At 42.8% G+C, this 6,330-nt stretch overlaps 1 long non-coding RNA gene across 1 annotated transcript; it reads left to right on the top strand.

Annotated features, from left to right (window-relative positions):
- Positions 1-2,637: 2,637 nt before the first annotated feature.
- On the top strand, positions 2,638-5,543 carry LOC106610158 (uncharacterized). Its single transcript, XR_001329860.2, has 2 exons — positions 2,638-2,810; positions 4,762-5,543. It is a non-coding gene; the product is annotated as an uncharacterized lncRNA (long non-coding RNA).
- The last annotated feature ends 787 nt before the right edge of the window (positions 5,544-6,330 follow it).

Here is a 6,330-nt window from a genome sequence, read left to right as displayed (position 1 = left end):
AATTTTCTCAAGAGCAATTCCTGAGGGGGACACCAAAAGTAGTGCTGTAACACATAGCCTACATTGTAATATGGTAAATGTATATTGAGGAACCAAAGAAATCAGGTGTTTGCCGTACTCCTAACTATCGGTACCCAAAACTACACAACTAATCACAACAGCAATACCATTGCCTTTAACAAATCTTAGTTCAGTCACCAGTTTAAGTTGAGAGTGGGGGTATCCATGGCATTTTCCAATTATGTTCCTATTTTACAAGTCCAAAAAATTGAGAACCTTTCATAATGTTGCCAAACAAAGACTCAACAAACTTACCTGAGACTCCCTGTCTCTGCCAGTCTGTCCCTGCATATCTGTCCCCAACTCTGCTGTCTGTGTGCCATCTGTTGCCTGCTCTGCTTAATGACATCATTGTGAAACATTTCCATTAGAATTTCATTTATTTCTTATGAACATTTTATCAACTAGTCTTTGAGATATTAGGCTACTAGGGTTCTTACTATGCGTTTTGGTGTATTGAAAAATACTCTGATGTCCGTCTTTTATTTTTCTGCCATTTTTCTACCTGGCTGGCTGGCTGGCTACACACACAGTGTGTAGGTTATTTACAGTAGGAGATGGGCTTCTATCATCTTCAATCATTCTATTTGGGCTTCGATCTAAAAGGTAGCTAGCAAATGTGAAACGGATTAAAATGACAAGAGTTGACAGCTGTATGAGTTCACCATTTACACAACATATGCTGCAACCTTTTGTAATTTTAATAGTTTGTTTCGTATTGGCTGGCTTCCAACAATAGCTGAATTTGCAAAGCTAACGAGCACCAATTCAGTTTCAGTGGTGTTAGCTATAATCTTTGCTACCCGGGTTAAATAAAGGTGAAATAAAATAAATAAATAAAAGTTCCCTTGCGACAATTTAGCTTTTGCAACGAGACCATTAAATATATTTAAGACAATGGTAGAAGAGAGTGTAGTTCTGTTCAGTTTGGATTTCAGTTTATCGCTAACCTTATCACAGGGACTTTGAAGCACTAACTTACATCATCTGCATGCTGATCTTGGAATAAATTGACGATAGCAAAGATTCCATCTTTGACGACACCACATAAATGGAATAGGTACTAGCTAGCTTAATAGTTCATATTTGCGCGCTAGCTCTGCATATTCAGCTAGTGTGTGTGTGCGCGATTGACTGGATTAACCTCACGTCAGTTACGTGCATTGAGTGCCTTTCAGACAGTAGATACAACCTCTCTGTTACCTAGCAAGCTAAGGAACTGGCAGTGGATCAAACCATTGTGAGGCAAAGGGTGGGGGGGTCGCAATCTTTTGATACTTAAAAACTCGCTATTAAGTGTCTATAATCAGCACAATTGCTTTCATTGCGTATTATTAATATTACTTAAATTACATAGTTATGTTTCAGTGATATATTGGGGGGGACAAATCATATTTTTCCCAGGATGGGGGGGTCGTGTCCCCCCGTCCCCTCCGGGATTTCCGCCCCTGCAACAGAGGGTAGTGCGTACGGCCCAGTACATCACCGGGGCTAAACTGCCTGCCATCCAGGACCTCTACACCAGGCGGTGTCAGAGGAAGGCCCTAAAAATTGTCAGAGACCCCAGCCATAGACTGTTCTCTCTACTACCGCATGGCAAGTGGTACCAGAGTGCCAAGTCTAGGACAAAAAAGCTTCTCAACAGTTTTTACCCCCAAGCCATAAGACACCTGAACAGTAATGAAATGGCTACCCGGACTATTTGCATTGTGTGCCCCCCCAACCCCTCTTTTACGCTGCTGCTACGCTCTGTTTATCATTTATGCATAGTCACTTTAACTATACATTCATGTACATATGTACATACTACCTCAAATGGCACGACCAACCAGTGCTCCCGCACATTGGCTAACCGGGCTATCTGCATTGTGTCCCGCCACCAACCAACCCCTCTTTACGCTACTGCTACTCTCTGTTCATCATATATGCATAGTCACGTTAACCATATCTACATGTACATACTACCTCAATCAGCCTGACTAACCGGTGTCTGTATGTAGCCTCGCTACTTTTACAGCCTCGCTACTGTATATAGCCTCGCTACTGTTTTTCACTGTCTTTTTACTGTTGTTTTTATTTCTTTACTTACCTATTGTTCACCTAATACCTTTTTTGCACTATTGGTTAGAGCCTGTAAGTAAGCATTTCACTGTAAGGCCTACACCTGTTGTATTCGGCGCACGTGACAAATAATCTTTGATTTGATATGATATGATCTCAAGTCCTTTTATTCACCTGACCTAGAATTCATTACAATCAAAAGCCGACCATATTATCGCCTAAGAGAATTCTCGTCGGATATTATCACAGCCGTGTATATCCCTCCTCAAGCCGATACCACAACGGCCCTCAAGGAACTTCACTGGACTCGATGCAAACTGGAAACCATATATCCTGAGGCTGCATTTATTGTAGCTGGGGATTTTAACAAAGCATATTTGAGAATAAGGCTACCTAAATTCTATTAGCATAATGATTGTAGCACTTGTGCGGGCAATACACTGGATCACTACTACTCTAACTTCTGCAATGCATACAAGGCCCTCCTCCCCCGCCCTCCCTTCGGCAAACCTGACCATGACTCCATTTTGCTCTTACCGTCCTTTCGGCAGAAACTCAAACAGGATGTACCCGTGACTAGAACTATTCAACGCTGATCTGTCCAATCATTTTAAGATTGTTTTGATCACCTGGACTGGGAAATATTCCAGGCAGCCTCAGAGAATAACATCGATTTATATGCTGATTTGGTGAGTGAGTTTATAAGGAAGTGTATTGGAGATGCTGTACCCACTGTGACTAATTAAACATACCCTAACCAGAAACCGTAGATAGATGGTGGCATTCGTGCAAAACTGAAAGCGAGAACAACTGCATTTAACCATGGAAAGATGACTAGGAATATGGCCAAATATAAACAGTGTAGATATTCCCTCCGCATGGCAATCAAACAAGCGAAATGTCAGTATAGGGACAAAGTGTAGTCGCAATTCCCTCTCCTTCTCTGTGGCCGACGTGAGTAAGACATTTAAACGTGTTAACCCTCGCAAGGCTCAGACGGCATCCCTAGCCGAATCCTCAGAGCATGCGCAGATCAGCTGGCTGGTGTGTTTACCGACATATTCAATCTCGACCTATCCCAGTCTTCTGTCCCCACATGCTTCAAGATGGTCACCATTGTTCCTGTACCCAAGAAGGCAAATATAACTGAACTAAATTACTATCACCCCGTAGCACTCACTTCTGTCATCATGAAGTGCTTTGAGAGACTAGTCAAGGATCATATCACCTCCACCTTACCTGCCACCCAGGACCCACTTCAAATTGCATACCGCCCCAATAGGTCCACAGACTATGCAATCGCCATCACACTGCACACTGCCATATCCCATCTGGACAAGAGGAATACCTATGTAAGAATGCTGTTCGTTGACTACAGCTCAGCATTCAACACCATAGCACCCTCCAAGCTCATCATTACGCTTGAGGCCCTGGGTCTCAACCCCGCCATGTGCAATTCGGACCTGGACTTTATGACGGGCCACCCCCAGGTGGAAGGTAGGAAACAACATCTCCACTTCACTGATCCTCAACACTGGGGCCCCACGAGGTTGAATGCTCAGCCCCCTCCTGTACTCCCTGTTCACCCATGACTGCGTGGCCATACACGCCTCCAACTCAATCATCAAGTTTGCGAACAACACAACAGTAGTGGGCTTGATTACCTACAACGATGAGACAGCCTACAAGGAGGGGGAGGTGAGGGCACTCGGAGTGTGGTGTCAGGAAAATAACCTCTCACTCAACGTCAACAAAACAAAGGAGATGATCGTGGACTTCAGGAAATAGCAGAGGAAGCAACAGCATATTCACATCGACGGCACAGCAGTGGAGAAGGTGGAAAGTTAAGTTCTTCTGCGTACACATCACAGACAAACTGAAATGGTCAACCCCCACAGACAGCGTGGTGAAGAAGGCGCAACAGCGCCTCTTCAACCTCAGGAGGCTGAAGAAATTTGTCTTGTCACCTAAAACCCTCACAAACTTTCACAGATGCACAATTGAGAGCATCCTGTCGGGCTGTATCACCACCTGGTACGGCAACTGCACCGCCCACAACCGCAGGGCTCTCCAGAGGGTGGTGCGGTCTGCACAATGCATCACCGGGAGCCAACTACCTGCCCTCCAGGACACCTACAGCACCCAATGTTACAGGACTGCCAAAAAGATCATCAAGGACAACAACCGTCCGAGCCACTGCCTGTTCACCCCACTACTATCCAGAAGGCGAGGTCAGGACGTCCGCATCAAAGCTGGGACAGAGAGACTGAAAAACAGCTTCTATCTCAACAGCCATCACTGACACAGAGAGGCTGCTGCCTACATACATACTCGAAATCATTGGCCACTTTAATGAATGGATCACTAGTCACTTTAATAACGCCACTTTAATAATGTTTACATATCTTGCATTACTGTATTCTATGCCATCTTGCTAATGCCGCTCGGTCATCACTCATCCATATATTTATTTGTACATATTGTTATTCCATCCCTTTAATTAGATTTGTGTTTAAAAGTAGTTGTTGTGGAACTGTTAGATTACTTGTTAGATATTACTGCACTACACAAGCATTTCGCTACATTCGCATTAACATCTGCTAACCATGTGTATGTGACCAATAACATTTGATTTGATAGCCGACTGCGAGCCAAGCCTAATCGCCCAACCTCACTAATGCTCTTGTGGCTGAATGGAAGCAAGTCCCTGCAGCAATGTTCCAACATCTAGCGGAAAGCCTTCCCAGAAGAGTGGATGCTGTTATAGCAGTGAAGGGGTGACCAACTCCATATTAATGCCCATGATTTTGGAATCAGATATTCAGCAAGCAGGTTTCCACATACTTTTGGTCATGTAGTGTATGTCTGAATGCCAAGTCATGTTCATATAATCTCAGACAAATTACTGCAGTTTAAGACCATCCATAGAACATCCTATACCAGTGAAACTGAAAATATGCTCTCAAAAACGTAGTTCCACTGCTGGAAGTGTAAAAAAAGAAAAGGGGATACATTTGCATATGCTATGATCTTGTGAAGGCTGGCTGAATTCTGGCAAAGGATATGTTCTTTTTTCTCAGCACGTCTACAGATTCTCCCTTCTCCCTGTTTTTGTTTGCTTGGAAATGTAGATACTAGAGACTGTTATCAGAAGAAACTGTGTAACCTAGCATTTATAGTGGCTAAGAAAAGCATGGCCATTAATTGGAAGGTTGGTTATGCTCCCACAATATCACAATGGATGGAAGAAATGTCAAGTTATGTATCACTAGATTTGATTTATTACAAGATTAAGAGTATACTGTGCAACTTTCTTAAGGTCTGGGTGCGTTATATTGAATAGCCTACTATATGACAAAAAGGGACTGTATTGAAAAACATTTTTTTGTCGAGCAGTCGCAAATAAAACATTTTGTTTCATGGCTCACGACACACCTGTGTGATTTGCACATGTCTCAGTGGACTAATTCATTGAGGAGGCTGCGGGGATGCCACAGTAAAAGAATATTGTGATTGTGGCTCAGATGAACAAGGCACGTCTCTCTACAGAATGCGCTCTCTCCCACCATTTCGTGGGTATTCATTGTTTCGTATTCATTGTGCGCATTGTTTGCTGACTATCAATCCCCCATTACATACATTTTTACATTTACATTACATTTAAGTCATTTAGCAGACGCTCTTATCCAGAGCGACTTACAAATTGGTGCATTCACCTTATGATATCCAGTGGAACAACCACTTTACAATACTTTATCCTATCCTAGGTATTCCTTAAAGAGGTGGGGTTTCAGGTGTCTCCGGAAGGTGGTGATTGACTCCGCTGTCCTGGCGTACATCACCAGTAGTATGACTAGTAGTAGCTTACATTTACCGTTAATGCTCATAATTTCTAATCTGCAATGTTTATGGTTATGGTCATTTCTGTTAATGCATTCAATATATTATTATTACAGTAATTTACCGTTGTCATTGTCAGAGTTTTTGCAGAACTCACAACCTATGCTACACCTGTGAGATACAAGTTTTTGTTTGTTTATTTCATTCCATTTACTAGTTGTCAATTTATTCATCATCTTTTGTTTGAAACGCTCCTGTCAGTGTTAAAACTTCTTTGGGATCGTTGTACCTTCCACGGGACGGTTGAGCTAACGTAGGCTAATGCAATTAGCATGAGATTGTAAGTAACAAGAAAATTTCCCAGGACAT

This window comes from Salmo salar, chromosome ssa08, assembly GCF_905237065.1.
Source record: "Salmo salar chromosome ssa08, Ssal_v3.1, whole genome shotgun sequence".
Classification (NCBI taxonomy): domain Eukaryota; kingdom Metazoa; phylum Chordata; class Actinopteri; order Salmoniformes; family Salmonidae; genus Salmo; species Salmo salar.
This window is presented reverse-complemented; position numbering and strand designations above follow the sequence as displayed.